The sequence below is a fragment of the Desmodus rotundus genome, chromosome 4 (assembly GCF_022682495.2).
Source record: "Desmodus rotundus isolate HL8 chromosome 4, HLdesRot8A.1, whole genome shotgun sequence".
In the NCBI taxonomy this organism is placed as follows: domain Eukaryota; kingdom Metazoa; phylum Chordata; class Mammalia; order Chiroptera; family Phyllostomidae; genus Desmodus; species Desmodus rotundus.
Window position 1 is genome coordinate 111062375 of NC_071390.1, and position 10059 is coordinate 111072433.

The window sequence follows — 10059 nt, forward strand, 5'->3', positions numbered from 1 at the left end:
GACATTTTAGAAAGGGCAAAATTATGGGATGGGCAACAATAAGTTGGATCAGTGGTTTCTCAGGGTTGGAGCAGAGAGAGGAGCTCACTGCAAAGGGTCAGCACAAGAGAATATTCTGAATTGGTTGAACTGTTCTGTATCACAACTGTGATAGTGGATACAAAGTTCTGAGCATTTGTTCAAACCAATAGAATCATATACCACAAAGAGTGAATTTTACCATATGTGAATTTATAAAAATTAAATAGGATATGAGAAAAACCCAAACAGAACATGAACTGTACCAAGTGAACTGGGTAACAAATGAATAACAATAATACACTGAAGGAGAGGAGGAGAAAAATAACCTATGTAACTTTGCAAAACATTTTGATTGGGTAATGAAAAGCTGAAGACAAAAAGTACTATAAACAAATTATCTATTCAAGTCAGAAAATAGTTTCTCACCAGACTATGAGTTAGTGATTCTAAAACTTTTTAGGGGACACTAAGTTTGAACAAAGAAATACATACATTGTAGAAATTAGAGCCAGAATTCTTGCTGTTGGAGAGAAAAGTTAAAAGGGCTAGAATGAACTGTATATTAGAATTGAATTGGAAGCATCAGACTTAACACACCTTTTCTGGGTGGGGGTACAGCAAACTTTATTGATGGTGCATGGCAAGATAGGGCTCCCTAAGCCTCTCCCCTCTTAAGAGGGTCTGGGATGGACACTGGAGATTAGGAGATTCTCTGTGTGTTGGGGAATCGATTTGGGGCAAGGACTCCCCAGCAGTTGAGGGCCTCTCTTCCTGTTGCTGAGGCTGGTGGTCCAGGGACCTCTTACTCCTCTGCACTCCAAAGGCCATGTTGACCATAAGGTCCATCATCCTGTTACTGCAGCAAATTCATTGTCATACCAGGAAATAAGCTTGACAAAGTGGTCATTGTAGACAATGCCAGTCTCAGCATCAAAGGTGGAGGAGTGGGTATCACTGTTAAAGTCTCAGGAGACAACCTGGTCCTCAGTATAGACCAGGATGCCCTTGAGGGAGCCCTCTGATGCCTGCTTCACTACCTTCTTGATGTCATCATATTTGGCAGCTTTCTCCAGGTGGCAGGTCAGATCAACAACCAACACAATGGGGGTGGGGACACGGAAGGCCATACCAGTGAGCTTCCCATTCAGTTCAGGGATGACCTTGTCCACAGCCTTGGCAACACCAGTAGAAGCAGGGATAATGTTCTGGGCAGCCCCTCAGCCATCACACCATACCTTTCCAGAGGAGCCATCCAAAGTCTTCTCAGTAACAGCGACTGCCTGGACTGTAGTCATGAGTCCCTCAACGATGCCAGAGTTGTCAATGATGACCTTGACTAGGGGTCCAAGCACCTGGTGATGCAGGAGGCATGGCTGACAATCTTCATGGAGTTGTCGTACTTGTCATGGTTCACAGCCATCACAAACATGGGGGCATCCCCAGAATGGGCAGAGATGATGACCCTGTTGGCTCCACCCTTCAGGTGAGCCCCAGCCTTCTCCATGGTAATGAAGACACCAGTTGACTCCACAACATATTCAGCACCAGCATCACCTCATTTGATGTTGGCAGGATCTCACTCCTGGAAGATGGAGATGGACTTTCATTGATGACAAGCTTCCTGTTCTCAGCTTTGACTGTGCCTTTGAACTTGCATGAGTAGAATCGTACTGGAACATGTAGACCATGTAGTTGAGGTCAATGAAAGGATCACTGATGGCAACAACATCCACTTTGCCAGAGTAAAAAGCAGCCCTGGTGACCAGGCACCCAGTACAGACAAATCCATTCACTCTGATCTTCAGCATTGTGTCTCAGGGTTGAGGCTGGCACTGTGCAGGAAGACAGGGTTGTCTGTCAAACAGGAGGTTCCAAGAGCCAAAATGAACACACTTTAAAATCAGGTAGATGTATTGGTTGATAGATAGAGAGATACATAATACACAAATGTAAAATATATATGAATGTGTATGGAAACATGGGTTAGTGTACACAGATATATTTTCTAAGCTCTGTCAACAATGGAAGCCTAGAAACAATGACACCTCGATAGCAACGAGCATATCATGCTGTCAGATCTTTCTAAGGGCCATTTGCAAAATGAGGGAAAACTTGAAGAAGAATTACAGCCCATATCTGGGACAGGAAATATTGGCAGATGAGTCTGGAGCATCTTGTGCCAAAAAGTAAGAACGCTTAAAAATATATATATATGGCACATGTCAACGGGGCAAGGGAGCCACCCTGAGTTTCCAGTGCCCCAACCGTGAACTTATTGGGCCACAAAAAAATAGTATTAGCACTGGATTATAACCCATAAATAAAATAAATAATTCCATACTGAAGTGAATAAATAATTGAATGAATAAATAAATGAGGAATAAAACAAAGTTATTCCTTATAGAGTTCCAACTAATAAAAGCTGAAAGAATAGAAAAATGGAAAATCAACATTAAAATGCCAGAATAATAATTACCTTAGATCAGAACCAATGAAAACAAAATTAGTCAGCAAAACTTTGAGGAAAGATGGGATCTTGCAGAGTTTCAAATCACTTATTCTTTATAATGGGAAAAATAGTATATTTTCAGTGGAGACACTCAGCCTAAACCACCCTAATGAGAAAATCACCATTAACTTCACCACTAATAAGACATTTCAACATCATGTACATTTTAATTCGATGCACTGAGAAGGGCACACTACTTCCATGGTATATTGATAAAAATAAAAATTTAGCTTCAGTGTAATAATTGAGATAATATTTTTAAGTACTTAGTGTCTGGTACAAAGGAACCATAGTGTTAGACTGAAAATTGAATGAAAGTGAAAAAAATAGCAGAGTTTCTTAGAAACTGAAAATTAGTTTTGGGTAGATACTACACATGTGGGCACAGTTTTAAAACACTTCACCCAGCGATATACAAACAAGAACAAATTAGCTGTGATGTAAAGGATAAGTACTTGAAATGCTGAGTGAAGGAGTGATTCCAGTCAAGTGGTGTTAATCAGGGAATGCTAAAGATAAATCATTTTTTCACAAATATTGTGTATCTGATGAATCCATCCTCAAGAGTACTTCATCATTTTTAATAAAGCAAAATTATATTTCATTTGTGAATAGTTAATGCATTTCTGTACTAATAGCAAGCACAAGTAACTGCTTAACTTGATAATATATTGAGCCAGCAGCTTTTGTGAGTTCGATAACTTTGGCAGTTGTATACACCTACCACAGTTGCAATTATCACCTCTTTTGGTGAATTAACCTCAATTTCTGATCTTTTTCCCAACATATAATGCAGTAGTTCTACATAAACAGCTTTCCAATGCCACAGCTCTACTGGTTTAAAACTAAGATTCTTCACATCTTCCTTAAAATTAATCTTTTCCCACATCATTTTAGAAAGTATGTAGTTGTATAACATCAGTTATTTGGAAGTCTTTCCATTGAACTGAAATGGTCAATGACTTTTATTAGTATTGCATGTGTTAGTTAATGAAAGTATGTACAGAACACTGACTAGTAGTGCCAGGCATTTGACCAAATGCTAAAGACTCAACAGGGAAAAAGACACTGTCCATGTAGTATGCTAAGTGAGATAAATGAGAGAAAGAAAACTACCATGTGATTACACTTGCATGTGGAATCTAAAGAACAATGGAAACCACCAGACAAAATAGAAACAGACAAATGCAGAGAACAAATTGATGGTTGCTACAGGGGAGGGGGCTTAGGAAACTGGGTGAAAAAGGTGAAGGGAGTAAGAAGGGACAATGTGTATTTAGTGCTTACTATGACTTAGAGACATCGTGCTAAATGCCTTCCCCATGTTATTTTTTAATTTTTATTGTTATTCAATTACAGTTGTATGCCTTTTCTCCCCATCCCTCCACCCCACCCCAGGTGAACCCACCTCCCTCCCCCGCCTCCACCCTCCCCCTTGATTTTGTCCATGTGTCCTTTATAGTAGTTCCTGTAAATCCCTCTCCCCACTACCCCTCCCTACTCCCCTCTGGCTATTGTTAGATTGTTCTTAATTTCAATGTCTCTGGTTATCTTTTGTTTGCTTTTTTCTTTTGTTGATTATGTTCCAGTTAAAGGTGAGATCATATGGTACTTGTCCCTCACCGCCTGGCTTATTTCACTTAGCATAACGCTCTCCAGTTCCATCCATGCTGTTGCAAAGGGTATAAGCTCCTTCTTTCTCTCTACTGCATAGAATTCCATTGTGTAAATGTACCATAGTTTTTTTATCCACTTATTTGCTGATGGGCACTTAGGTTGCTTCCAGTACTTGGCTATTGTAAATTGTGCTGCTATGAACATTGGGGTGCACAGGTTATTTTGGATTGGTGTTTCAGAGTTCTTAAGGGTATAATCCCAGCAGCAGAATTGCTGGGTCAAAGTAAAAATAAATTTAAAAAAATTTAATTTTCAATTACAGTTTACATTTAATATTATTTTGTATTAGCTTTAGGTTAATGGGATAATGGTTAGACAATCTATACTTTACAATTTGTCCCCCTCCCTGATATTTGTAGACTCAATAAAAAGAAAGACAATTGTCCCTGAACACAAGGAAATGTAATGTATGCAGAGATTTACTGACTATTTCTTCTCTTCCTCACATTAACCATCTCATCATCTCACTAGCTGTCAGGCAGGACCATGAGACTGACCTTGGCCAAAGAGCTGTGGGTAGAAATGACACATGTGCCATTTGAGCTGAGACTGCAAATCCCATGTGCAGTTCTCCAATAACTTTTGATATGCCACAGTGATTGAGAAAATCATGTTTTCCGTAGAATCTCAGGTACATTTGCATGTAGAAACTTTATTTAGGGGAATCCTCTCAGGGACAAAATGTAAGAAAATGAAGTAGGTAGGATTGGGCAGATGGAGAATAAGATGTTTTTTAGAACAGAGGCTTCAGCTCATCCCAGGGATTCCTGGAGTTCAAGGGCTTTCAGGTTTGTCTCAATTTGAGGCAAAGATACTGCGTCTTTTTAGTCCTTTGTCAACTAGTTACTGAATTAGGTTGCTTCTGAGAGAAGGCAGCTACCTTTGGCCTTCGCCTGGAAATTTATGGGATTGGAATTCAGCAATGAGTCTATATGCGATGAGTCTACATGCAGCTAACAGTCTAGGTAGATGGAATACTGGGTGTTGCGGTACTGAAGGGGAGTTACGGTTGACACAGCACGTCCCCTACTATGAGAACTCCAGGAACCTATATAGTTGAGGTTGGTTCCAGTAGTTGACAATCATGAATAAAGCTGCTATGAACATCCATGTGCAAGTCTATAGAAGGGAATATGTTTTTACTTCTCTTAGGTAAATATTGTGTTGGCCAAAGTGTCTATCTAGGTTCTTTTTCTGTAAAATAAAGGACACATTTTTCATTTTCACAAGTAACTTTATTGATTTGACTATTTTGAATATGTCAGCTGTCTCCTGTGTGGTATAATGTTGATTGTTCTCCATTAATGTCTTGATTTGATTGCTAACAGTTTCAACAGGTCTACCCAACCATGGGACATTATTTAGTGAGAGATCTCCAGCAGGAAACTTCGCAACCACTTCTGACACATATGATCAGTCACAGTCCCTTCTCCATACACTTCACAAATCTTTTTGTTGCATTTCAGTTGTGTTTTTCCCTTTCTTGAAATAATAAAGCATAATATGCCAAAAATGTTGCTCAGTTACTTCCATCTTCAATATTAAAATTACTACACAAAAATTCACTAATTTTGATGTTTTTTTTTTTTAATTCACACTGGTATGACAGCTGTTATAGTACAGTCTAACAAAATTGTTTCCAGTGAAATTAAAGACAACTAAGCACTACTAGAGTCACCTTAGAGAAAAAAACAAGAGAACTTTTTGTCCAACCCAGTACCTAAAAGTAACGTGAAATCCCTTTGTAACTTCGGCAAAAAAAAATCAAGTGAACTTTTATGTACATATCTCTTTTTCTGTCCCACAAATGTATTTCTTTATGTCAATATTACATTGTTTTGATTACTGTACCTGTATATATCCCAAGTTCTGTTAGTTTGAGTCCTCACACTATTTTTCTTTTTTAGTTATTTTTGACTATTTTAGTTTCTTTGTATTTCCATATAAATTTTGACATCCCTTTTTGAATTTTCACAAAGCACTTTATAAGATTTGTATTGGGATTGAGTAGATAGATAGATGCATTTGTGGAGAAATGACATCTTAACGTTATTGTGATATTCAATCCACAGGTGTGGTTTATCTCTCCATATACTTAAGCATTTTATAATTTTTCTCAGCAATATTGTTTAGTTTTCAGTATACAGTTCTTGTGAATCAAAATTTTTCCATAGGTATTTCAGATTTTGATGCTATTGGAAATATTTTTAGTTTTTAATTCTAAGTTTATCATTATATAGAAATAGAACTAATTTTTGTATATTGATTTTCATATTCTGCAAACTTCTGAAATTCACTTGTTAGTTCTAGTAGGTTTTTATGCATTCCACAGGATTTTCTACAGAAACAATATTATGTTGTCTGTGCATGAAGATAGTTCCTTTCTGGATATTTATTTATCATGCTTTGTTGCCCTCGTTAAAACTTCAAGGACATTGTTTAATAGAAATGGTGAGAATAGGTATCCTTACCACATTCCTCATTTTAGGAGCTTTATACAATTAAATATGATGTTAATTGAAGGTTTTTGTATTGTGGCATTTTATCAAGTTGGGAAAATTTTCTTTTAAAAAATGTTTATTCTTTTAATATCAGAAATAAATGCTAGATCTCATCAAATACCTTTTCTGTATCTATTGAAATGATGAGGTTATGTCCTTTATTAGTTTATTTATATGATAAATTACATTAGTTGATTTTAGAATGCTAAACTAACCTTGCAGTTCTGAGATAAATTGTAATTATTTTATATTGCCTATTTACATACTTTCATATTCAATTCCCTAAAATTTTGTTAAGAATTTATGTGTGTTTGTGCATTTATGAGAATTATGGGCTTGTATTTTTCTCACTTTTAATCATTTGACTGATTTTAATATAAGAATTTTGATATTGAATAAATTAGGTAATATGCCCTCTTCTTCAATTTTATGGAATAGTTTGAGTATAACTGGTACTATTGCTTGAAGTTTGGTTAAATTCACCTTGAATACTTCTGGTCCTAGAGTACTTTTGTCAAAAGAAAGTATTTACACACAAATACAATTTCTTTCATAGATTTGAAGCTATTTAGGTTTTGTTTTTCATTGTTTGTCCTTTAGGGAGCATTGCTAATTATAGTTTTCCTTTCAGTAACTTTTTCCGTACCATCTGAGTTGGGAAGTCTTAATGGCATAAAACTGTTCAGCATATTCCTTTCTTATGCTTTTAAGTCTACAGAACTGTAGCGATGGTTCCTATCTCATTCCCGTTATTTGTGTCTTTTTAGTTTCATGATCAGTTGACTTAGGGATTGATCAACTTTTATTTACCTTTCCAATGAGACAGTTTCTACTATTTTCTCTTTTATTTCATTATTTTTGCTTTAATTATTATTATTTTTTCTTTTGCTTTATTGTGTTTAAAGCTTTACTTTTTTGTTTGTTTCTTGTGAGAATAGTTTGGGTAATTGATTAAAATACTTCTTGTCTAATATACAGGCATTTAGTGTTATCAGTTTTCTCAAAATACTGTTTCAGCTGCATCCCACAAATTTTGATGTATTGTGTGCACATTTTCATCCTGATAAGAATAATTTCTAAGTTCCTTTTTTAATGTCTCCTTTGGCTCATAGCTTATTTAGAAGTGTGTTACTTATATCCCCAATATTAAAGGATTTTCCAGATATATATTTACCTTATGTTTAGTTTAATTTCACTGTGGTAAGAGACTATGCTTTTATCTTCTTAAAATTAATCTTTATTTTTTGAAACTTGGTTTATTACTCAGAATATGGTCTCTCTGGTAAATGTCTTGTGTGCACTTATAAATTTTTTATCCCACTGCAATTCGCTGAGGTGCTTTGTAAACATTAGTTAAGTCAAGTTGGTTGATAATGTGAATCCAGTATTCTCAATCCTTACTGATTTTCTGTGTGCTCATTCTGTTAATATTGAGGTGGTTTTCTTGAAATATCCTACATTATTGTGGACGTCTCTGTTTACTTATTTGTTTACTTATTGTCCTAAAAGTCTATAGGAATTTTTATCTGTTTATTTTCAAATTTTATTTTTCAATTACATTTAATATTCATTATTAATTTGTGTTAGTTTCAGGTGGAGAGCATAGTGGTTAAATAATCACATACTTTACAAAGTGTTCTACCCAATATTTCTAGTGCCCACCTGGCACCATACATTATTACAACATTATTGACTGTATTCTCTATGCTGTACTTTATACCCCCATGATTATTTTGTATCTAGCAACTTCTACCTCTTAAACATTTACCCTTTTATTCAGTCCCTCATCGCCTAGAGGCGATTATACTAAGTGAAATAAGTCAGTTAGAGAAAGACAAATACTATATGATTTCACTTATATGTAAAATCTAAAGAATAAAACAAGGAAACAAACATAATTATGGATATATTTAGTACCTTTGTTGTTCATCAATTTTAGTTTCATGTATTTTTACCTCCATTATTATGTGCAGAAACATTTAGACTTCTGTTATCTTGATGAGTTGATTCCTTTATCATTTTGATATAGGCTTCTTCATTCCAAGTAATATTGTTTTCTCTGAAATCTACTTTGCCTCATATTAATGAAACAAGTGTATTTAAAAAATCAGTATCAGCATTATGCGTTTGTAGATTTTCAAGATTTTTTTGTGTGTGTTTAAGTCGATTTTCTATAGCCAGTGTTTTACTAGGTCTTGTTTTTTTTTTTTTTAGTCCAATCTGACAATGATGGTCATTTAACTGAAGTGTTGGGCCATTATTATGTAAAATGATTATTGGAGTGGTTGGCATTGAAGTTAAGAACAATCTAACAATGGGCAGGGGGGAGTGGGGAGGGGACAGTGAGGAAAGGGGATTACAGGACACATGGACAAAATCAAGAGGGAGGGTGGGGGAGGGAGGGGGGTTCAACTGGGGTGGGGTGGAGGAATGGGGAGAAAAGGCACACAACTGTAACTGAATAACAATAAAAAATTTAAAAAAATAAAAATAAAAATAAAATAAATCTAGTTTTGGTGTCTTGCTATTTGTTTCTATTTTTTCTAACTGTTGTTTGCTCCTCTTTTCTTCTATCTTTTGGATTAATTGAGTACTTTTTATGATTCCATTTATCTCCTGTTTGTGGCTTAGTTACACTATTTTTAGTTATTTTTCTCTGGGTGCTTTTGGACTTTTAGTATATGACCTAAACTTACCACATTCTACTGTTAGATGATTTTTGACTACTTCACAAATAAAAATCTTACAACAGGGTACCTCTATTTCTCCCCTGCTGGCTACTCTTTTTATATATTTTACTTCTCTCGCTCTCTCTCTCTATATATATGTATATACATACACATATATGTAATTTTTGTTTTATACAGTCTTTATTAAAAAGTTTATGCCCTGGCTGGTGTAGCTCAGTGGATTGACCATGGGCTGTAAACCAAAGGTTTGCTGGTTCGATTCCAAGTCAGGGCACATGCCTGGGTTTCAGGCCAGGTCCCCAGTGTGGGCCAGGTGAGACGCAACCACACATTGATGTGTCTCTCCCTCTCTTTCTCCCTCCCTTCCCCTCTCTCTAAAAATAAATAAAATCTTTTTCAGAAAAGTTTATAAAGCTTTTATACTAAATCCATCTTCCCATGATGAAAACCTGAGACCTAATCTAGTTATTCAGCCCCTCCCTTACAAATGCTCCAGTGGGAAAACAGGAGTCATATCTTGCTATGTAGGACCCACAAACTTGATAAAAGTGCTTTATTTTTTAAGTTTGAAAAAGATATATTTTATTTTCCACATTCAAAAAAGTTTGGGATTTTCACTTGAGAGAAAATCAGCACAAGTGATAGATATTTGACCTAAGTG

General features: G+C 35.8%; 1 pseudogene; it reads right to left on the reverse strand.

The window, feature by feature from the left end:
• Nucleotides 1-645: 645 nt before the first annotated feature.
• LOC112321075 (glyceraldehyde-3-phosphate dehydrogenase-like) lies at nucleotides 646-1829 on the reverse strand (annotated as a pseudogene).
• Between the last annotated feature and the right edge of the window lie 8230 nt (nucleotides 1830-10059).